The 25,695-nt window shown below is 42.9% G+C and overlaps 1 long non-coding RNA gene and 1 pseudogene across 1 annotated transcript; both read left to right on the top strand.

Annotated features, from left to right (window-relative positions):
* LOC116371862 (multidrug resistance-associated protein 9-like) overlaps window positions 1–21,451 on the top strand; it is a 96,598-nt pseudogene extending 75,147 nt beyond the window's left edge.
* A 629-nt stretch (window positions 21,452–22,080) lies between these two features.
* Window positions 22,081–23,909, top strand: LOC116371864 (uncharacterized). Its single transcript, XR_004209047.1, has 3 exons — window positions 22,081–22,157; window positions 22,489–22,578; window positions 23,861–23,909. It is a non-coding gene; the product is annotated as an uncharacterized LOC116371864 (long non-coding RNA).
* The last annotated feature ends 1,786 nt before the right edge of the window (window positions 23,910–25,695 follow it).

Below are 25,695 nucleotides of genomic sequence, written 5' to 3' on the forward strand. Positions count from 1 at the left end.
AGTTAGATGAGGTAAGCATGGGTCAGAGTTAGGTGGGTTAAGCAGGGGTCAGAGTTAATATAGGTTAAGCAGGGGTCAGAGTTAGATGAGGTAAGCAGGGGTCAGAGTTAATATAGGTTAAGCAGGGGTCAGAGTTAGATGGGTTAAGCAGGGGTCAGAGTTAGATGAGGTAAGCAGGGGTCAGAGTTAGATGAGGTAAGCAGGGGTCAGAGTTAGATGAGGTAAGCAGGGGTCAGAGTTAGATGAGGTAAGCAGGGGTCAGAGTTAGATGAGGTAAGCAGGGGTCAGAGTTAAGATGGGGTAAGCCGGGGTCAGAGTTCGGTGGGATTAGCAGAGGTCGGAGTTATGTGATTGATTACTGATGACTGTTTGCCTTTTTAGGGAAACCTGCTTGGTATCTGTGGGAACGTGGGAAGTGGGAAGACATCGCTGATATCGAGCATCTTAGAACAGGTTCAAAGTGTTTGTTACCATTTATCAGTTACATGTTCACGGATACAAACAACACAGAGAATACATGCATCACTATGACTGAGGCAGACATGGTCAAATGAATTGTCTCATCCAAAGATTCTGCCAAAAAGTGTATTAAATAATGTTTTGTGTTGTGTGATATGTTCCCCAGATGCACCTGCAGCATGGTTCAGTCACAGCAGACGGAGAGTTTGCCTACGTTTCCCAGCAGGCCTGGATCTTCCACGGTACGGTCCAAGACAATATCCTGATGGGGGAACCCTTCAACCAGACCAGGTAGTGTTACTGTTCTCCTTTACTGTACCTGGCCAGGTAATGTTACTGTGGTCTGTTCTCCTTTACCTGGCCAGGTAATGTTACTGTGGTCTGTTCCCCTTTACTTTACCTGGCCAGGTAATGTTACTGTGGTCTGTTCTCCTTTACCTGGCCAGGTAATGTTACTATGGTCTGTTCTCCTTTACTTTACCTGGCCAGGTAATGTTACTATGGTCTGTTCTCCTTTACTTTACCTGGCCAGGTAATGTTACTATGGTCTGTTCTCCTTTACCTGGCCAGGTAATGTTACTATGGTCTGTTCTCCTTTACTTTACCTGGCCAGGTAATGTTACTGTGGTCTGTTCTCCTTTACTTTACCTGGCCAGGTAATGTTACTGTGGTCTGTTCTCCTTTACCTGGCCAGGTGAATGTTACTATGGTCTGTTCTCCTTTACTTTACCTGGCCTGGTAATGTTACTATGGTCTGTTCTCCTTTACTTTACCTGGCCAGGTAATGTTACTATGGTCTGTTCTCCTTTACTTTACCTGGTCAGGTAATGTTACTATGGTCTGTTCTCCTTTACTTTACCTGGCCAGGTAATGTTACTGTGGTCTGTTCTCCTTTACTTTACCTGGCCAGGTAATGTTACTATGGTCTGTTCTCCTTTACTTTACCTGGCCAGGTAATGTTACTATGGTCTGTTCTCCTTTACTTTACCTGGCCAGGTAATGTTACTGTGGTCTGTTCTCCTTTACCTGGCCAGGTAATGTTACTGTGGTCTGTTCTCCTGTACCTGGTCAGGTAATGTTACTGTGGTCTGTTCTCCTGTACCTGGCCAGGTAATGTTACTGTGGTCTGTTCTCCTTTACTTTACCTGGCCAGGTAATGTTACTGTGGTCTGTTCTCCTTTACCTGGTCAGGTAATGTTACTGTGGTCTGTTCTCCTTTACCTGGCCAGGTAATGTTACTATGGTCTGTTCTCCTTTACTTTACCTGGCCAGGTAATGTTACTGTGGTCTGTTCTCCTTTACCTGGCCAGGTAATGTTACTGTGGTCTGTTCTCCTGTACCTGGTCAGGTAATGTTACTGTGGTCTGTTCTCCTGTACCTGGCCAGGTAATGTTACTGTGGTCTGTTCTCCTTTACTTTACCTGGCCAGGTAATGTTACTGTGGTCTGTTCTCCTTTACCTGGTCAGGTAATGTTACTGTGGTCTGTTCTCCTTTACCTGGCCAGGTAATGTTACTATGGTCTGTTCTCCTTTACTTTACCTGGCCAGGTAATGTTACTGTGGTCTGTTCTCCTTTACTTTACCTGGTCAGGTAATGTTACTGTGGTCTGTTCTCCTTTACCTGGCCAGGTAATGTTACTATGGTCTGTTCTCCTTTACTGTACCTGGCCAGGTAATGTTACTATGGTCTGTTCTCCTTTACCCAGCCAGGTAATGTTACTATGGTCTGTTCTCCTTTACTGTACCTGGCCAGGTAATGTTACTATGGTCTGTTCTCCTTTACCCAGCCAGGTAATGTTACTATGGTCTGTTCTCCTTTACCTGGCCAGGTAATGTTACTATGGTCTGTTCTCCTTTACTGTACCTGGCCATGTAATGTTACTATGGTCTGTTCTCCTTTACTGTACCTGGCCAGGTAATGTTACTATGGTCTGTTCTCCTTTACTGTACCTGGCCAGGTAATGTTACTATGGTCTGTTCTCCTTTACCTGGCCAGGTAATGTTACTATGGTCTGTTCTCCTTTACCTGGCCAGGTAATGTTACTATGGTCTGTTCTCCTTTACCTGGCCAGGTAATGTTACTATGGTCTGTTCTCCTTTACCTGGCCAGGTAATGTTACTATGGTCTGTTCTCCTTTACCTGGCCAGGTAATGTTACTATGGTCTGTTCTCCTTTACTGTACCTGGCCAGGTAATGTTACTATGGTCTGTTCTCCTTTACTGTACCTGGCCAGGTAATGTTACTATGGTCTGTTCTCCTTTACTGTACCTGGCCAGGTAATGTTACTATGGTCTGTTCTCCTTTACCTGGCCAGGTAATGTTACTATGGTCTGTTCTCCTTTACTGTACCTGGCCAGGTAATGTTACTATGGTCTGTTCTCCTTTACTGTACCTGGCCAGGTAATGTTACTATGGTCTGTTCTCCTTTACTGTACCTGGCCAGGTAATGTTACTATGGTCTGTTCTCCTTTAATGTACCTGGCCAGGTAATGTTACTATGGTCTGTTCTCCTTTACCTGGCCAGGTAATGTTACTATGGTCTGTTCTCCTTTACTGTACCTGGCCAGGTAATGTTACTATGGTCTGTTCTCCTTTACCTGGCCAGGTAATGTTACTATGGTCTGTTCTCCTTTACTGTACCTGGCCAGGTAATGTTACTATGGTCTGTTCTCCTTTACCTGGCCAGGTAATGTTACTGTGGTCTGTTCTCCTTTACTTTACATGGCCAGGTTATATTACTATTGTTAGGTTCTAACTCTCTGAGTAAATGACTCAACGGACAAGGAAAGCTTCACAGAGTTGAATTCTTCCCAACGGGTTGATACAGCTGCATCCAGAGAACACGTTTCCACCACCAGTATATCCTCCTTCTCTCCAATCCTTACATATTTTACGGTTCGACAGGAAGACGGAGTGATTAATAAACCATTCTGTCTCCCTTCAGTTAACCTGACCTAACATCAATCCCCTTGATGGCTAATCCAAAACTCTCCACCCGTATCACCTCCCGTGACTTCCTCCTGTCAACTCAGCACATTCCAACGCCATCTGGCTCGAACAGATAACCAATTACTTCTGATGTAACAACCAGTCTCCATCACCCCTCAGATACTATAGTATTACTGATGTACCAACCAGTCTCTATCACCCCTCAGATACTATAGTATTACTGATGTACCAACCAGTCTCTATCACCCCTCAGATACTATAGTATTACTACAACCAGTCTCTATCACCCCTCAGATACTATAGTATTACTACAACCAGTCTCTATCACCCCTCAAATACTATAGTATTACTGATGTACCAACCAGTCTCTATCACCCCTCAGATGTTGTTCTCCAGAATTAATCCCTGATAACCCATGTTGTTCTCCTGAATGAATCCCTGATAACCATGTTGTTCTCCAGAATGAATCCCTGATAACCATGTTGTTCTCCAGAATGAATCCCTGATAACCATGTTGTTCTCCAGAATGAATCCCTGATAACCATGTTGTTCTCCAGAATGAATCCCTGATAACCATGTTGTTCTCCAGAATGAATCCCTGATAACCATGTTGTTCTCCAGAATGAATCCCCGATAACCATGTTGTTCTCCAGAATGAATCCCTGATAACCCATGTTGTTCACCTGAATGAATCCCTGATAACCCATGTTGTTCACCTGAATGAATCCCTGATAACCATGTTGTTCTCCAGAATGAATCCCTGATAACCCATGTTGTTCTCCAGAATGAATCCCTGATATCCCATGTTGTTCTCCAGAATGAATCCCTGATATCCCATGTTGTTCTCCTGAATGAATCCCTGATAACCATGTTGTTCTCCAGAATGAATCCCTGATAACCATGTTGTTCTCCAGAATGAATCCCTGATAACCATGTTGTTCTCCAGAATGTATCCCTGATACCCCATGTTGTTCTTCTGAATGAATCCCCGATAACCATGTTGTTCTCCAGAATGAATCCCTGATAACCATGTTGTTCTCCAGAATGAATCCCTGATATCCCATGTTGTTGTCCAGAATGAATCCCTGATATCCCATGTTGTTCTCCAGAATGAATCCCTGATATCCCATGTTGTTCTCCAGAATGAATCCCTGATAACCATGTTGTTCTCCAGAATGAATCCCTGATATCCCATGTTGTTCTCCAGAATGAATCCCTGATATCCCATGTTGTTCTCCAGAATGAATCCCTGATATCCCATGTTGTTCTCCAGAATGAATCCCTGATATCCCATGTTGTTCTCCAGAATGAATCCCTGATAACCATGTTGTTCTCCAGAATGAATCCCTGATATCCCATGTTGTTCTCCAGAATGAATCCCTGATATCCCATGTTGTTCTCCAGAATGTATGCCTGATAACCATGTTGTTCTCCAGAATGAATCCCTGATATCCCATGTTGTTCTCCAGAATGAATCCCTGATATCCCATGTTGTTCTCCTGAATGAATCCCTGATAACCCATGTTGTTCTCCAGAATGTATCCCTGATACCCCATGTTGTTCTCCTGAATGAATCCCTGATAACCCATGTTGTTCTCCTGAATGAATCCCTGATATCCCATGTTGTTCTCCAGAATGAATCCCTGATAACCATGTTGTTCTCCTGAATGAATCCCTGATAACCATGTTGTTCTCCTGAATGAATCCCTGATAACCATGTTGTTCTCCAGAATGAATCCCTGATAACCATGTTGTTCTCCAGAATGAATCCCTGATAACCATGTTGTTCTCCTGAATGAATCCCTGATACCCCATGTTGTTCTCCAGAATGAATCCCTGATACCCCATGTTGTTCTCCAGAATGAATCCCTGATAACCATGTTGTTCTCCAGAATGAATCCCTGATAACCATGTTGTTCTCCAGAATGTATCCCTGATAACCATGTTGTTCTCCTGAATGAATGAATCCCTGATAACCATGTTGTTCTCCAGAATGAATCCCTGATATCCCATGTTGTTCTCCTGAATGAATGAATCCCTGATATCCCATGTTGTTCTCCAGAATGAATCCCTGATAACCATGTTGTTCTCCTGAATGAATCCCTGATACCCCATGTTGTTCTCCAGAATGAATCCCTGATACCCCATGTTGTTCTCCAGAATGAATCCCTGATAATCATGTTGTTCTCCAGAATGAATCCCTGATAACCATGTTGTTCTCCAGAATGTATCCCTGATAACCATGTTGTTCTCCTGAATGAATGAATCCCTGATAACCATGTTGTTCTCCAGAATGAATCCCTGATATCCCATGTTGTTCTCCAGAATGAATCCCTGATATCCCATGTTGTTCTCCTGAATGAATCCCTGATATCCCATGTTGTTTTCCTGAATGAATCCCTGATATCCCATGTTGTTCTCCTGAATGAAGTGTCTTAATTATTATTGCACATTTCTGTCATTCGTAAAGGTATGACAAAGTCATCAGTGCCTGTAGCCTGATACCAGATCTGGCTATTCTTCCCTATGGCGATCAAACTGAGGTAAGGGCTCACATATATCCAGGGTTTGAGTCGTTCATTTGATGCTCGAGCTCAGAATGCCTTTTGATTTTCAAATAACAGGGCCCGAACCTGGACGCTACCGACTGGGTTTTCTCTGTAGATAGATGAACAGGGCCCGAACCTGGATGCTACCGACTGGGTTTTCTCTGTAGATAGATGAACAGGGCCCGAACCTGGATGCTACCGACTGGGTTTTCTCTGTAGATAGATGAACAGGGCCCGAACCTGGACGCTACCGACTGGGTTTTCTCTGTAGATAGATGAACAGGGCCCGAACCTGGACGCTACCGACTGGGTTTTCTCTGTAGATAGATGAACAGGGCCCGAACCTGGACGCTACCGACTGGGTTTTCTCTGTAGATAGATGAACAGGGCCGAAACCTAGTCGGTGGCGTCCGGGTTTCTCTGTAGATAGATGAACAGGGCCCGAACCTGGACGCAACCCACTGGGTTTTGTCTGTAGATAGGAGAGCTTGTTTAACTCTATTATATATGAGGTCCTGTAGATAGGTGAGTGATATCTGAACCTGTTCTGTACTGACTGGGTTGTATTGCTGGTTCTGTAGCTAGATGAGGGATGTCTGAACCTGTTCTGTACTGACTGGGTTGTATTGCTGGTTCTGTAGATAGATGAGGGATGTCTGAAGCTGTTCTCTTCTGACTGGGTTGTATTGCTGGTTCTGTAGATAGGTGAGCGAGGCCTGAACCTGTCTGGGGGTCAGAAGCAGAGGATCAGCCTGGCCAGAGCGGTCTACTCCAACAAAGACATCATCCTGCTGGACGACCCTCTGTCTGCGGTGGACGCCCACGTAGGGAAACACATCTTTGAGGAGTGTATCAAGAAGACCCTGAAGGGGAAGAGTATTATCCTGGTCACCCATCAACTACAGGTAGGGAGTCACTGCTGGTTACGAGCTTACAGTTACGTTTCCCTTGATTATCTCACTCGTTTCGGAATGTGCAGTTTTTAATTGCGTCTTTGTCTTTATATAATTTAAAGACCTTGTAGCCGTGTCACTCTTGGGTGTATTCATGGTGTGTTCAGGACCTAGGGTTGCAAAAACTTCTCCCAGAGTTCACAGGTTTTTTTCAGAGTTTCTGTTCTGGAAGGATTTCTGTTCTGGAAGGATTCTCGTATAGGAGGGAATAAGGAACGTGAATCTTTCACCTGGGAATCCTTCGACCAGGATTTATGGGAAAAAAAACGGGAGGAATAAAAGAATATCCAGAGTTTTTTAACCAGAAACTCCCTAACAACAGGGTAGAGAACCAATCCAATCCAATATATTGGTCACATGCTTCGTAAAACAACAGGTTAGAGAACCAATCCAATCCAATATATTGGTCACATGCTTCGTAAAACAACAGGGTAGAGAACCAATCCAATCCAATATATTTGTCACATGCTTCGTAAAACAACAGGGTAGAGAACCAATCCAATCCAATATATTGGTCACATGCTTCGTAAAACAACAGGGTAGAGAACCAATCCAATCCAATGTATTTGTCACATGCTTCGTAAAACAACAGGGTAGAGAACCAATCCAATCCAATGTATTTGTCACATGCTTCGTAAAACAACAGGGTAGAGAACCAATCCAATCCAATGTATTTGTCACATGCTTCGTAAAACAACAGGGTAGAGAACCAATCCAATGTATTTGTCACATGCTTCGTAAAACAACAGGGTAGAGAACCAATCCAATCCAATGTATTGGTCACATGCTTCGTAAAACAACAGGGTAGAGAACCAATCCAATGTATTTGTCACATGCTTCGTAAAACAACAGGGTAGAGAACCAATCCAATGTATTTGTCACATGCTTCGTAAAACAACAGGGTAGAGAACCAATCCAATCCAATGTATTGGTCACATGCTTCGTAAAACAACAGGGTAGAGAACCAATCCAATCCAATGTATTGGTCACATGCTTCGTAAAACAACAGGGTAGAGAACCAATCCAATCCAATATATTGGTCACATGCTTCGTAAAACAACAGGGTAGAGAACCAATTCAATCCAATATATTGGTCACATGCTTCGTAAAACAACAGGGTAGAGAACCAATCCAATCCAATATATTGGTCACATGCTTCGTAAAACAACAGGGTAGAGAACCAATCCAATCCAATATATTGGTCACATGCTTCGTAAAACAACAGGGTAGAGAACCAATCCAATCCAATGTATTTGTCACATGCTTCGTAAAACAACAGGGTAGAGAACCAATCCAATCCAATGTATTTGTCACATGCTTCGTAAAACAACAGGGTAGAGAACCAATCCAATCCAATGTATTGGTCACATGCTTCGTAAAACAACAGGGTAGAGAACCAATCCAATCCAATGTATTTGTCACATGCTTCGTAAAACAACAGGGTAGAGAACCAATCCAATCCAATGTATTTGTCACATGCTTCGTAAAACAACAGGGTAGAGAACCAATCCAATCCAATGTATTTGTCACATGCTTCGTAAAACAACAGGGTAGAGAACCAATCCAATCCAATGTATTTGTCACATGCTTCGTAAAACAACAGGGTAGAGAACCAATCCAATCCAATGTATTGGTCACATGCTTCGTAAAACAACAGGGTAGAGAACCAATCCAATCCAATGTATTTGTCACATGCTTCGTAAAACAACAGGGTAGAGAACCAATCCATTCCAATGTATTGGTCACATGCTTCGTAAAACAACAGGTGTAGAGAACCAATCCAATCCAATGTATTTGTCACATGCTTCGTAAAACAACAGGGTAGAGAACCAATCCAATCAAATATATTGGTCACATGCTTCGTAAAACAACAGGGTAGAGAACCAATCCAATCCAATGTATTTGTCACATGCTTCGTAAAACAACAGGGTAGAGAACCAATCCAATCCAATGTATTGGTCACATGCTTCGTAAAACAACAGGTGTAGAGAACCAATCCAATCCAATGTATTGGTCACATGCTTCGTAAAACAACAGGGTAGAGAACCAATCCAATCCAATGTATTGGTCACATGCTTCGTAAAACAACAGGGTAGAGAACCAATCCAATCCAATGTATTGGTCACATGCTTCGTAAAACAACAGGTGTAGAGAACCAATCCAATCCAATGTATTGGTCACATGCTTCGTAAAACAACAGGGTAGAGAACCAATCCAATCCAATGTATTTGTCACATGCTTCGTAAAACAACAGGGTAGAGAACCAATCCAATCCAATGTATTGGTCACATGCTTCGTAAAACAACAGGGTAGAGAACCAATCCAATCCAATATATTGGTCACATGCTTCGTAAAACAACAGGGTAGAGAACCAATCCAATCCAATGTATTGGTCACATGCATCGTAAAACAACAGGTGTAGAGAACCAATCCAATGTATTGGTCACATGCTTCGTAAAACAACAGGGTAGAGAACCAATCCAATCCAATGTATTGGTCACATGCTTCGTAAAACAACAGGGTAGAGAACCAATCCAATCCAATGTATTTGTCACATGCTTCGTAAAACAACAGGGTAGAGAACCAATCCAATCCAATGTATTTGTCACATGCTTCGTAAAACAACAGGGTAGAGAACCAATCCAATCCAATGTATTTGTCACATGCTTTGTAAAACAACAGGGTAGAGAACCAATCCAATGTATTTGTCACATGCTTCGTAAAACAACAGGGTAGAGAACCAATCCAATCCAATGTATTGGTCACATGCTTCGTAAAACAACAGGGTAGAGAACCAATCCAATGTATTTGTCACATGCTTCGTAAAACAACAGGGTAGAGAACCAATCCAATGTATTTGTCACATGCTTCGTAAAACAACAGGGTAGAGAACCAATCCAATCCAATGTATTGGTCACATGCTTCGTAAAACAACAGGGTAGAGAACCAATCCAATCCAATGTATTGGTCACATGCTTCGTAAAACAACAGGGTAGAGAACCAATCCAATCCAATATATTGGTCACATGCTTCGTAAAACAACAGGGTAGAGAACCAATCCAATCCAATATATTGGTCACATGCTTCGTAAAACAACAGGGTAGAGAACCAATCCAATCCAATATATTGGTCACATGCTTCGTAAAACAACAGGGTAGAGAACCAATCCAATCCAATATATTGGTCACATGCTTCGTAAAACAACAGGGTAGAGAACCAATCCAATCCAATGTATTTGTCACATGCTTCGTAAAACAACAGGGTAGAGAACCAATCCAATCCAATGTATTTGTCACATGCTTCGTAAAACAACAGGGTAGAGAACCAATCCAATCCAATGTAATGGTCACATGCTTCGTAAAACAACAGGGTAGAGAACCAATCCAATCCAATGTATTTGTCACATGCTTCGTAAAACAACAGGGTAGAGAACCAATCCAATCCAATGTATTTGTCACATGCTTCGTAAAACAACAGGGTAGAGAACCAATCCAATCCAATGTATTGGTCACATGCTTCGTAAAACAACAGGGTAGAGAACCAATCCAATCCAATGTATTTGTCACATGCTTCGTAAAACAACAGGGTAGAGAACCAATCCAATCCAATGTATTGGTCACATGCTTCGTAAAACAACAGGGTAGAGAACCAATCCAATCCAATGTATTTGTCACATGCTTCGTAAAACAACAGGGTAGAGAACCAATCCAATCCAATGTATTGGTCACATGCTTCGTAAAACAACAGGTGTAGAGAACCAATCCAATCCAATGTATTTGTCACATGCTTCGTAAAACAACAGGGTAGAGAACCAATCCAATCCAATATATTGGTCACATGCTTCGTAAAACAACAGGGTAGAGAACCAATCCAATCCAATGTATTTGTCACATGCTTCGTAAAACAACAGGGTAGAGAACCAATCCAATCCAATGTATTGGTCACATGCTTCGTAAAACAACAGGTGTAGAGAACCAATCCAATCCAATGTATTGGTCACATGCTTCGTAAAACAACAGGGTAGAGAACCAATCCAATCCAATGTATTGGTCACATGCTTCGTAAAACAACAGGGTAGAGAACCAATCCAATCCAATGTATTGGTCACATGCTTCGTAAAACAACAGGTGTAGAGAACCAATCCAATCCAATGTATTGGTCACATGCTTCGTAAAACAACAGGGTAGAGAACCAATCCAATCCAATGTATTTGTCACATGCTTCGTAAAACAACAGGGTAGAGAACCAATCCAATCCAATGTATTGGTCACATGCTTCGTAAAACAACAGGGTAGAGAACCAATCCAATCCAATATATTGGTCACATGCTTCGTAAAACAACAGGGTAGAGAACCAATCCAATCCAATGTATTGGTCACATGCATCGTAAAACAACAGGTGTAGAGAACCAATCCAATGTATTGGTCACATGCTTCGTAAAACAACAGGGTAGAGAACCAATCCAATCCAATGTATTGGTCACATGCTTCGTAAAATAACAGGGTAGAGAACCAATCCAATCCAATGTATTGGTCACATGCTTCGTAAAACAACAGGGTAGAGAACCAATCCAATCCAATGTATTGGTCACATGCTTCGTAAAACAACAGGGTAGAGAACCAATCCAATCCAATGTATTGGTCACATGCTTCGTAAAACAACAGGTGTAGAGAACCAATCCAATCCAATGTATTGGTCACATGCTTCGTAAAACAACAGGTGTAGAGAACCAATCCAATCCAATGTATTGGTCACATGCTTCGTAAAACAACAGGGTAGAGAACCAATCCAATCCAATGTATTGGTCACATGCTTCGTAAAACAACAGGTGTAGAGAAACAATCCAATCCAATGTATTGGTCACATGCTTCGTAAAACAACAGGGTAGAGAACCAATCCAATCCAATGTATTGGTCACATGCTTCGTAAAACAACAGGGTAGAGAACCAATCCAATCCAATGTATTGGTCACATGCTTCGTAAAACAACAGGTGTAGAGAACCAATCCAATCCAATGTAATGGTCACATGCTTCGTAAAACAACAGGTGTAGAGAACCAATCCAATCCAATGTATTGGTCACATGCTTCGTAAAACAACAGGTGTAGAGAACCAATCCAATCCAATGTATTGGTCACATGCTTCGTAAAACAACAGGGTAGAGAACCAATCCAATCCAATGTATTGGTCACATGCTTCGTAAAACAACAGGGTAGAGAACCAATCCAATCCAATGTATTGGTCACATGCTTCGTAAAACAACAGGGTAGAGAACCAATCCAATCCAATATATTGGTCACATGCTTCGTAAAACAACAGGTGTAGAGAACCAATCCAATCCAATATATTGGTCACATGCTTCGTAAAACAACAGGTGTAGAGAACCAATCCAATCCAATGTATTGGTCACATGCTTCGTAAAACAACAGGTGTAGAGAACCAATCCAATCCAATGTATTGGTCACATGCTTCGTAAAACAACAGGTGTAGAGAACCAATCCAATCCAATGTATTGGTCACATGCTTCGTAAAACAACAGGTGTAGAGAACCAATCCAATCCAATGTATTGGTCACATGCTTCGTAAAACAACAGGTGTAGAGAACCAATCCAATCCAATGTATTGGTCACATGCTTCGTAAAACAACAGGTGTAGAGAACCAATCCAATCCAATGTATTGGTCACATGCTTCGTAAAACAACAGGGTAGAGAACCAATCCAATCCAATGTATTGGTCACATGCTTCGTAAAACAACAGGTGTAGAGAACCAATCCAATCCAATGTATTGGTCACATGCTTCGTAAAACAACAGGTGTAGAGAACCAATCCAATCCAATGTATTGGTCACATGCTTCGTAAAACAACAGGTGTAGAGAACCAATCCAATCCAATATATTGGTCACATGCTTCGTAAAACAACAGGTGTAGAGAACCAATCCAATCCAATATATTGGTCACATGCTTCGTAAAACAACAGGTGTAGAGAACCAATCCAATCCAATATATTGGTCACATGCTTCGTAAAACAACAGGTGTAGAGAACCAATCCAATCCAATGTAATGGTCACATGCTTCGTAAAACAACAGGTGTAGAGAACCAATCCAATCCAATGTATTGGTCACATGCTTCGTAAAACAACAGGGTAGAGAACCAATCCAATCCAATGTATTGGTCACATGCTTCATAAAACAACAGGTGTAGAGAACCAATCCAATCCAATGTAATGGTCACATGCTTCGTAAAACAACAGGGTAGAGAACCAATCCAATCCAATGTATTGGTCACATGCTTCGTAAAATAACAGGTGTAGAGAACCAATCCAATCCAATGTATTGGTCACATGCTTCGTAAAACAACAGGTGTAGAGAACCAATCCAATCCAATGTATTGGTCACATGCTTCGTAAAACAACAGGGTAGAGAACCAATCCAATCCAATATATTGGTCACATGCTTCGTAAAACAACAGGTGTAGAGAACCAATCCAATCCAATGTATTGGTCACATGCTTCGTAAGACAACAGGGTAGAGAACCAATCCAATCCAATGTATTGGTCACATGCTTCGTAAAACAACAGGGTAGAGAACCAATCCAATCCAATGTATTGGTCACATGCTTCGTAAAACAACAGGTGTAGAGAACCAATCCAATCCAATGTATTGGTCACATGCTTCGTAAAACAACAGGTGTAGAGAACCAATCCAATCCAATGTATTGGTCACATGCTTCGTAAAACAACAGGTGTAGAGAACCAATCCAATCCAATGTATTGGTCACATGCTTCGTAAAACAACAGGGTAGAGAACCAATCCAATCCAATGTATTGGTCACATGCTTCGTAAAACAACAGGGTAGAGAACCAATCCAATCCAATGTATTGGTCACATGCTTCGTAAAACAACAGGGTAGAGAACCAATCCAATCCAATATATTGGTCACATGCTTCGTAAAACAACAGGTGTAGAGAACCAATCCAATCCAATATATTGGTCACATGCTTCGTAAAACAACAGGTGTAGAGAACCAATCCAATCCAATGTATTGGTCACATGCTTCGTAAAACAACAGGTGTAGAGAACCAATCCAATCCAATGTATTGGTCACATGCTTCGTAAAACAACAGGTGTAGAGAACCAATCCAATCCAATGTATTGGTCACATGCTTCGTAAAACAACAGGTGTAGAGAACCAATCCAATCCAATGTATTGGTCACATGCTTCGTAAAACAACAGGTGTAGAGAACCAATCCAATCCAATGTATTGGTCACATGCTTCGTAAAACAACAGGTGTAGAGAACCAATCCAATCCAATGTATTGGTCACATGCTTCGTAAAACAACAGGGTAGAGAACCAATCCAATCCAATGTATTGGTCACATGCTTCGTAAAACAACAGGTGTAGAGAACCAATCCAATCCAATGTATTGGTCACATGCTTCGTAAAACAACATTTTTTTTAATTATAGAAGATAGTGACACAAGGAATAAATCCACAATGAATAACGATAACATGGCTGTATAATATACCAGTACTGAGTCAATGTGCAGGGGTATGAGGTAATAACATGGCTGTATACACTGGCTACCAGTACTGAGTCAATGTGCAGGGGTACGAGGTAATAACATGGCTGTATAATGTACAGGGGTACGAGGTAATAACATGGCTGTATAATATACCAGTACTGAGTCAATGTGCAGGGGTACGAGGTAATAACATGGCTGTATACACTGGCTACCAGTACTGAGTCAATGTGCAGGGGTACGAGGTAATAACATGGCTGTATAATGTACAGGGGTACGAGGTAATAACATGGCTGTATACACTGGCTACCAGTACTGAGTCAATGTACAGGGGTACGAGGTAATAACATGGCTGTATACACTGGCTACCAGTACTGAGTCAATGTGCAGGGGTACGAGGTAATAACATGGCTGTATACACTGGCTACCAGTACTGAGTCAATGTGCAGGGGTACGAGGTAATAACATGGCTGTATAATGTATAGGGGTACGAGGTAATAACATGGCTGTATAATGTACAGGGGTACGAGGTAATAACATGGCTGTATACACTGGCTACCAGTACTGAGTCAATGTGCAGGGGTACGAGGTAATAACATGGCTGTATACACTGGCTACCAGTACTGAGTCAATGTGCAGGGGTATGAGGTAATAACATGGCTGTATACACTGGCTACCAGTACTGAGTCAATGTGCAGGGGTACGAGGTAATAACATGGCTGTATACACTGGCTACCAGTACTGAGTCAATGTGCAGGGGTACGAGGTAATAACATGGCTGTATACACTGGCTACCAGTACTGAGTCAATGTGCAGGGGTACGAGGTAATAACATGGCTGTATACACCGGCTACCAGTACTGAGTCAATGTGCAGGGGTACGAGGTAATAACATGGCTGTATACACTGGCTACCAGTACTGAGTCAATGTGCAGGGGTACGAGGTAATAACCTGGCTGTATAATGTACAGGGGTATGAGGTAATAACATGGCTGTATACACTGGCTACCAGTACTGAGTCAATGTGCAGGGGTATGAGGTAATAACATGGCTGTATACACTGGCTACCAGTACTGAGTCAATGTGCAGGGGTACGAGGTAATAACATGGCTGTATACACTGGCTACCAGTACTGAGTCAATGTGCAGGGGTATGAGGTAATAACATGGCTGTATACACTGGCTACCAGTACTGAGTCAATGTGCAGGGGTACGAGGTAATAACATGGCTGTATACACTGGCTACCAGTACTGAGTCAATGTGCAGGGGTATGAGGTAATAACATGGCTGTATACACTGGCTACCAGTACTGAGTCAATGTGCAGGGGTACGAGGTAATAACATGGCTGTATAATGTACAGGGGTACGAGGTAATAACATGGCTGTATACACTGGCTACCAGTACTGAGTCAATGTGCAGGGGTATGAGGTAATAACATGGCTGTATACACTGGCTACCAGTACTGAGTCAATGTGCAGGGGTACGAGGTAATAACATGGCTGTATACACTGGCTACCAGTACTGAGTCAATGTGCAGGGGTACGAGGTAATAACATGGCTGTATAATGTACAGGGGTACGAGGTAATAACATGGCTGTATACACTGGCTACCAGTACTGAGTCAATGTGCAGGGGTATGAGGTAATAACATGGCTGTATACACTGGCTACCAGTACTGAGTCAATGTGCAGGGGTACGAGGTAATAACATGACTGTATAATGTACAGGGGTACGAGGTAATAACATGGCTGTATACACTGGCTACCAGTACTGAGTCAATGTGCAGGGGTACGAGGTAATAACATGGCTGTATAATGTACAGGGGTACGAGGTAATAACATGGCTGTATACACTGGCTACCAGTACTGAGTCAATGTGCAGGGGTACGAGGTAATAACATGGCTGTATAATGTACAGGGGTATGAGGTAATAACATGGCTGTATACACTGGGTACCAGTACTGAGTCGATGTACAGGGGTACGAGGTAATAGCATGGCTATATACAGGAAGTACCAGTACTGAGTCAATGTGCAGGGGTACGAGGTAATAACATGACTGAATAATGTACAGGGGTACAAGGTAATAGCGTGGCTATATACAGGAAGTACCAGTACCGAGTCAATGTGCAGGGGTACAAGGTAATAACATGGCTGTATACACTGGGTACCAGTACTGAGTCAATGTGCAGGGGTACAAGGTAATAACATGGCTGTATACACTGGGTACCAGTACTGAGTCAATGTGCAGGGGTACGAGGTAATAACATGACTGAATACACTGGGTACCAGTACTGAGTCAATGTGTAGTGGTACGAGGTAGTTGAGGTAGATATGTACATATAGGGATAAAGTGACTAAGCAACAGGATAGATAATAGACAGTAACAGCAGTGTATGTGATGAGACAAGAGTTGGGTCAATGCAGATAGTCCGGGTGGATACAGTATTTGGTTAACATATAGGGATAAAGTGACTAAGCAACAGGATAGATAATAGACAGTAACAGCAGTGTATGTGATGAGACAAGAGTTGGGTCAATGCAGATAGTCCGGGTGGATACAGTATTGGTAACTTTACTCTTTACAGCCTGCATTTAAAATGTAAATAAAGTGGACTTGTTTGTTACTGTTACACACAACATCCCATAATATCAAAGTAGACTACACAGAATGATTTCATGGTTTTGTGCAGATAGTCAGATGCTTCGTGGAGAGACACATCATGTTGTTCTCCAGAATGAACCAGTCACTACGAAGATACAGACTCTCTCCTCTGGTCTCTCCTCTCTCCTCTGGTCTCTCCTCTCCTCTCCCCTCTGGACTTTCATCTTTTCTCTCCTCTGGTCTTTCCTCTCTCCTCTGGTCTCTCCTCTCTCCTCTGGTCTCTCCTCTCCTCTCTCCTCTGGTCTCTCCTCTGGTCTCCCCTCTCCCCTAATTAATCATAAATTAAAATCTGAAATGTCTTGAGTCAATAAGTATTCAACCCCTTTGTTATGGCAAAGCCTAAATAAATTCAGGAGTACAAAAATGTACTTAACAAATCACATAATAAATTGCATGGACTCTATGTGTGCGGAAAATAAATGACTAGCTCATCTCCGTACCCCACACATACAATTATCCGTCAGGTCCCTCAGTGGAGCAGTGAATTTCAAACATAGATTCAACCACAAAGAACAGGTTGTTTTTGCCTAGTGGAGAACGTCACCTAGATGGTAGATGGGTAAAAAATAAAATAAAAAAAGAAGACATTGAATTTCCCTTTGAGGTGAAGTTATTAATTACACTTTGGATGGTGTATCAATACACCCAGTCACTACGAAGATACAGACACCCTTCCTAACTTTGGATGGTGTATCAATACACCCAGTCACTACGAAGATACAGACACCCTTCCTAACTTTGGATGGTGTATCAATACACCCAGTCACTACGAAGATACAGGCACCCTTCCTAACTTTGGATGGTGTATCAATACACCCAGTCACTACGAAGATACAGGCACCCTTCCTAACTTTGGATGGTGTATCAATACACCCAGTCACTACGAAGATACAGACACCCTTCCTAACTTTGGATGGTGTATCAATACACCCAGTCACTACGAAGATACAGACACCCTTCCTAACTTTGGATGGTGTATCAATACACCCAGTCACTACGAAGATACAGGCACCCTTCCTAACTTTGGATGGTGTATCAATACACCCAGTCACTACGAAGATACAGACACCCTTCCTAACTTTGGATGGTGTATCAATACACCCAGTCACTACGAAGATACAGACACCCTTCCTAACTTTGGATGGTGTATCAATACACCCAGTCACTACGAAGATACAGACACCCTTCCTAACTTTGGATGGTGTATCAATACACCCAGTCACTACGAAGATACAGACACCCTTCCTAACTTTGGATGGTGTATCAATACACCCAGTCACTACGAAGATACAGACACCCTTCCTAACTTTGGATGGTGTATCAATACACCCAGTCACTACGAAGATACAGACACCCTTCCTAACTTTGGATGGTGTATCAATACACCCAGTCACTACGAAGATACAGGCACCCTTCCTAACTTTGGATGGTGTATCAATACACCCAGTCACTACGAAGATACAGACACCCTTCCTAACTTTGGATGGTGTATCAATACACCCAGTCACTACGAAGATACAGACACCCTTCCTAACTTTGGATGGTGTATCAATACACCCAGTCACTACGAAGATACAGGCACCCTTCCTAACTTTGGATGGTGTATCAATACACCCAGTCACTACGAAGATACAGGCACCCTTCCTAACTTTGGATGGTGTATCAATACACCCAGTCACTACGAAGATACAGACACCCTTCCTAACTTTGGATGGTGTATCAATACACCCAGTCACTACGAAGATACAGACACCCTTCCTAACTTTGGATGGTGTATCAATACACCCAGTCACTACGAAGATACAGACACCCTTCCTAACTTTGGATGGTGTATCAATACACCCAGTCACTACGAAGATACAGACACCCTTCCTAACTTTGGATGGTGTATCAATACACCCAGTCACTACGAAGATACAGACACCCTTCCTAACTTTGGATGGTGTATCAATACACCCAGTCACTACGAAGATACAGGCATCCTTCCTTACTCAGTTGCCGGAGAGGAAGGAAACCGCTCAGTGAAGCCAATGGGGACTTTAAAACAGTTACAGAGTTTCATGGCTGTGAAAGGAGAGAACTGAGGATGGGATCAAAAACATTGTAGTTACTCCACAATACTAACTGAGGATGGATCAACAACATTGTAGTTACTCCACAATACTAACCTAATTAACAGAGTGAAAAGAAGGACGGCTGTACAGAATAAAACATATTCGTTGCTTCCAGAGGTAGTTTGTAACTCAGTAGTGGAGTATTGCAACCGAGGACAGGTGCTTTTTACGCGCAATGCTTCAGCACACGGCGGTCCCGTTCTGTGAGCTTGTGTGGCCTACCACTTCACGGTCGAGCCGTTGTTGCTCCTAGACGTTTCAACTTCACAATAACAGCACTTACCAGTTGCCCGGGGGCAGCTCTAGCAAGGCAGGAATTTTATGAACTGACTTGTTGGAAAGGTGGCATCCTATTGGCGGTGCCACGTTGAAAGTCACTGAGCTCTTCAGTAAGGCCATTCTACTGCCATTGTTTGTCCATGGAGATTGCATGGCTGTGTGCTCGATGTTGTACACTTCTCAGCAACGAGTGTGGCTGAAATAGCTGAATCCACTGATTTGAAGGTAGAACTGTTTATTTTGGCAGTCCTTTCCCTTTCTCTGTCTGTGGTTCAGATGTATTTTAGTTTGGTCAGTTGATTCAATTGTGAGTTTGATTCCCTTTTGAGTCACATAAGGGTTATGAAAGGGTTTTATTTTATCCAAAGTATGCTAACAGAAAGAGGAACCCGACAGGGATATCCTCTCTCCCCTCCTCAAGTTATTAACGTTACTATTCCCCCTCTCTCTCTCTCTCTCTCTCTCTCTCTCTCTCTCTCATCTCTCTCTCTCTCTTCTCTCTCTCTCTCTCTCTCTCTCTCTGTCTCTCTCCCTCCTCTCTCCCTCTCTCTCCCTGTCTCTCTCTCTCTCTCTCTCTCTCTCTCTCTCTCTCTCTCTCTCTCTCTCTCTCTCTCTCTCTCTTCTCTGTCTCTCCTCTATCTCTCTCTCTCTGTCTCTCTCTCTCTGTCTCGTCTCTCTCTCTGTCTCTCTCCTCTCTCTCTCTCTCTCTCTCTCTTGTCTCTCTCCTCTCTCTCCTCCTCTCTCTCTCTCCTCTCTCTCCTCTCTCTCTCTCTCTCTCTCTTCTCTTCTGTCTCTCTCTCCTCTCTCTCTCTCTCTCTCTCTCTCTCTCTCTCTCTCTCTCTCTCTCTCTCTCTCGCTCACTCCCCCCCCCTCTCTCTCTATCTGTCTTTGTGTGTATCAGTATCTGGAGTTCTGTGATGAGATACTGGTGTTGGAGAGTGGGAAGATAAAGGAGGCAGGGACACACAAAGCTCTGATGAAAGCTAAAGGCCGATACGCACAGATGATCAACAACTTCCAGATGGAGAATTCACAGGTAAGATCTCCCGTCATCCAATCTGGTTTCAGAGGCCAATAGATACAAGGTAAGATCTTCCGTTATCCCTCTCTACCTCTGGTTTCAGAGCCAATAGATACAGGTAAGATCTCCCGGTCATCCATCTGGTTTAGAGCCAATAGATACAGGTAAGATCTCCCGTTATCCATCTCTACCTCTGGTTTCAGAGCCAATAGATACAGGTAAGATCTCCCGTTATCCATCTCTACCTCTGGTTTCAGAGCCAATAGATACAGGTAAGATCTCCCGTTATCCATCTCTACCTCTGGTTTCAGAGCCAATAGATACAGGTAAGATCTCCCGTTATCCATCTGGTTTCAGAGCCAAATAGATACAGGTAAGATCTCTCCGTTATCCATCTGGTTTCAGAGCCAATAGATACAGGTAAGATCTCCCGTCATCCCATCTCTATCCCTCTGGTTTCAGAGCCAATAGAAACAGTCCGTAAGGGTGGAGCCAAGAGGAACTGTCATGTTTTATTATTCATTCATTGACGGACAGCAAACAACAACCAATTCATCACTATCCAATAACATCGTTAGGATCGGGTCCTCCTGAAGGAGAACTATTCCCAGTCTAGAATATCATGGTTTAGTCTAGTTTATTAGGATCAGTCCCTCCTGAAGGAGACTATGTCCAGTCTAGATATCATGTATCATGTTTTAGTCCTAGTTTATTAGGGATCCCCATTAGCTGTTGCACATCGCTGCCACTTCTCTTCTGGGTTTTCCACACAAAACATCAAATACACAGTCGTATCGTATTGTCAAGACTCTCGAGAGGACGTCAATAATATATTTCTCCTACATTAATGTATATCACTTAATCCTGTACGTTAGGAACAACCTGAGGAGCAGCCGACACAACCAGACCCCATCGACACGAAGGAGACAGAACCTGGATGATCACAAGGGAAAAGGACTAGCAAAACCCAGGTTTGATAAGCTTGAGATCATTCATCATCTCAACATAGACACGGTCTGTTCTCCACATCCTGTATGTATGATAAGCTTGAGATCCATTCTATCTCAACATAGACACGGTCTGTTCTCCCCCATCCTGTATGTATGATAAGCTAGAGATCCATTCATATCTCAACATAGACACGGTCTGTTCTCCACATCCTGTATGTATGATAAGCTAGAGATCCATTCATATCTCAACATAGACCACGGTCCTGTTCTCCACATCCTGTATGTATGATAAGCTAGAGATCCATTCTATCTCAACATAGACAGGTCTGTTCTCCACATCCTGTATGTATGATAAACTAGAGATCCATTCATATCTCACATAGACACGGTCTGTTCTCCACATCCTGTATGTATGATAAACTAGAGAATCCATTCATATCTCAAACATAGACACGGTCTGTTCTCCCATCCTGTATGTATGATAAGCTAGCTGTAATACTATTGGAAACAAAAGGTTTTGTTCTAGGTCTTGTTTCATACATTACATTCTTATATGTAGCTCTGCGTGAAAAGGTCTGTTGTGTGTCATTACTGGGATTTAAGTCACGTCTTTTTTTCTCTCCGACAGCTTTTGACATGTCTGATGAGAAACCAGACGAGTCGGGAGGAAGTCGATCGGTATCACATGACGTCAGCGGTAATTTTAGTCCTCCATTCCTTCACATTCTAATCCTCAAACTGTATTATTATGGCTGTACAAAGTGTGACATTTTAAATGAACAAATCAATTAATTCTATCAACATGATGTTGTTGTTGTTTATTATGTTTGTTGTTGTTGCTGTTGCTGTTGATGATGTCTGTTGATATTGTGTTGTTGTTTATTATGGTTGTTGTTTATTATGTTGTTGTTGATGATGCCTGTTTATATTTTTTGTTGTTTATTATGGTTGTTGTTGTTTTGTTATGGTTGTTGTTATTGCTGTTGCTGTTGATAGTTGTTGTTGTTGTTGTTGTTGTTGTCTGGTAGAGTCTAAGGACCAGCTGGTGACTCAGGAGGGTTCTCAGGAGGGTTCTGTTGCCTGGAGGACCTACCACCAGTACTGTAAAGCTGCAGGAGGTTAGGTCTCTCCTCTCTCCTCTGGTCTCTCCTTGGTCTCTCCTCTGGTCTCTCCTCTCTCCTCTGGTCTCTCCTCTCTCCTCTGGTCTCTCCTCTGGTCTCTCCTCTGGTCTCTCCTCTCTCCTCTGGTCTCTCCTCTCTCCTCTGGTCTCTCCTCTCTCCTCTGGTCTCTCCTATGGTGTCTCCTCTGGTCTCTCCTCTCTCTGGTTTCTCCTCTGGTCTCTCCACTGGTCTCTTCTCTGGTCTCCCCTATCCCTCTTCTCTGGTGTCTCCTGGTCTCTCCTCTGGTCTCCCCTTTCCTTTTGTCTCTCCTGGTGTCTCCTCTTGTCTCTGGTGTCTCCTCTGGTGTCTCTTCTGGTCTCTCCTCTAGTCTCTCCTCTCTCCTCTGGTGTCTCCTCTGTTGTCTCCTCTGGTCTCTCCTCTGGTCTCTCCTCTCCCCTCTCCTTTGGTCTCTCCTCTGGTGTCTCCTCTGGTGTCTTCTCTTGTCTCTCCTCTAGTCTCTCCTCTCTCCTCTTGTCTCTCCTCTAGTCTCTCCTCTAGTCTCTCCTCTTGTGTCTCCTCTGGTCTCTGCTCTGGTCTCTCCTCTCTCCTCTGGTCTCTCCTTTCTCCTCTGGTCTCTCCTCTCCTCTCTCCTCTGGTCTCTCCTCTGATCTCCCTCTCCTCTCCCCTGGTCTTCATCTTTTCTCTCCTCTGGTCTTCCTCTCTCCTCTGGTCTCTCTCTCCTCTCTGGTCTCTCCTCTCCTCTCTCCTGGTCTTTCCTCTCTCCTCTGGTCTCTCCTCTCTCCTCTGGTCTCTCCTTCTTCTCCCCTCTGGTCTTTCATCTCTCTCCCCTCTGGTCTTTCATCTTTTCTCTCCTCTGGTCTCTCCTCTCCTCTGCTGTCTCTCCTCTCTCCTCGGTCTCTCCTCTCCTCTCTCTTCTGGTCTCTCCTCTGGTCTCCCTCTCCTCTCCCCTCTGGTCTTTCATCTTTTTCTCCTCTGGTCTTTCCTCTCTCATCTGGTCTCTCCTCTTGATATTTTTTTCTTGTTTTTTCTCCTTCATTTAACCAGGTAAGCTAGTTAATAATAAGAACAAGTTCTCATTTACAATTGTCTCTGATCTCTCATCTTTTCTCTCCTCCCGTCTCTCCTCTCTCATCTGGTCTCTCCTCTCTCATCTGGTCTCTCCTCTCTCCTCTGGTCTCTCATCTTTTCTCCTCTGGTCTCTCCTCTCCCCTCTGGTCTCTCGTCTGGTCTCTGATCTTTTCTCTCCTCTGGTCTCACCTCTGGTGTCTCTGGTCTCCAGGGTACATACTGCTGTCTCTCATCATCATCATCTTCATCTGCTTGGTGGGACCACTGCCTCAGCAACTGGTGGCTCAGCTACTGGCTGGAGCAGGGATCAGGGGTAAGTCTACTGTAGTGACTTTTCCTTATGTTTTTAAATGTTTGTCAATTGACCCTTCGCTAGGGCCCTACCCCCTTTGGTTACTATAGCAACCTCTGACAACATTTTCTCTGGAAGACCAATTCATCACTCAAACCATGGGGGAAATCCCCCTTACAATGATGACGATGAAGACCAATTCATCACTCAAACCACTGGGCGAAATCCCCATTACAATGATGATGATGAAGACAAAATTCATCACTCAAACCACTGGCGAAATCCCCCTTACAATGATGACGATGAAGACTAAATTCATCACTCAAACCACTGGGCAAAATCCCCCTTACAATGATGACGATGAAGACTAAATTCATCACTCAAACCACTGGCAAAATCGCCTTACAATGATGACGATGAAGACCAATTCATCACTCAAACCACTGGGAGAAATCCCCCTTACAATGATGACGATGAAGACTAAATTCATCACTCAAACCACTGGCAAATCCCCCTTACAATGATGACGATGAAGACTAAATTCATCACTCAACCACTGGCGAAATCCCCTTACAATGATGACGATGAAGACTAATTCATCACTCAAACCACTGGGAGAAATCCCCCTTACAATGATGACGATGAAGACTAAATTCATCACTCAAACCACTGGCAAATCGCCCTTACAATGATGACGATAAGAACTAAATTCATCACTCAAACCACTGGGAGAAATCCCCTTACAATGATGACGATGAGGACTAAATTCATCACTCAAACCACTGGCAAAATCCCCCTTACAATGATGACGATGAAGACTAAATTCATCACTCAAACCACTGGCGAAATCCCCCTTACAATGATGACGATGAAGACTAAATTCATCACTCAAACCACTGGGAGAAATCCCCCTTACAATGATGACGATGAAGACCAATTCATCACTCAAACCACTGGCGAAATCCCCAGATGAAATGAAACCCGTTAATCAGAAGACACCTGGGTATGTTGGTGTATGGACTGGTATTACAATTTATTCAGGGAAACCTGTTAAAATGATGTTTTGTTGCGTGTCAGCAAGCAGTCAAAGCTATAACTGCTTTTGGAAGCTAACTGTGCTCTCAAATTTGCATCATGATGATAGCAGATGAGAGTTGTATTCATAACATGGCTAACTTAGCTAACTAACATATATTTTGCGAAAACATGTTATATTGAGTGGCTAGCTCGTGTTATCAAAGTTTGGTGGTCAATGAGACTGAGAGCTAGCTAACCAGCGGAGCTAGCAAACAATGTAACGAAAGTATAATTTCGGATTTAAAAAAACACTAACATCAACAGGCTTTTCAGGAATCATAGTAGCAAGTACCGCTTGGTGCACTCTTAAATTATTTTGCCGTTTTAAAATATTTATGTTTTGAAGAGAACTCAGTGTTTTCTGCCATTTCCCTTACTGGCTTCATGCATTTGAAACGTGAGCTTGTCTGAGATGTTGGACTCGACGACAGTTGCTATCTATTGGAGCGCTGCGATTGGTTTTCCCAAAGAATTCTCAATTGTATCAACAGTTTGTCCTATTTTAGCAGATCAGATTACATCTGTGGCTAGCACAAGTTAAAACATGTAACAGAACATTCTGCATATGTTTTTATAGTTAAAACATTCTTAGTACCTTGCACAGTAACTAAGCCAAACTAACAGGCCTTTTAACGTGTGATTTCAGACAGCGAACGTGTCGAATTCCACCGCAGGGA

This window comes from Oncorhynchus kisutch, unplaced genomic scaffold (assembly GCF_002021735.2).
Source record: "Oncorhynchus kisutch isolate 150728-3 unplaced genomic scaffold, Okis_V2 scaffold3788, whole genome shotgun sequence".
Classification (NCBI taxonomy): domain Eukaryota; kingdom Metazoa; phylum Chordata; class Actinopteri; order Salmoniformes; family Salmonidae; genus Oncorhynchus; species Oncorhynchus kisutch.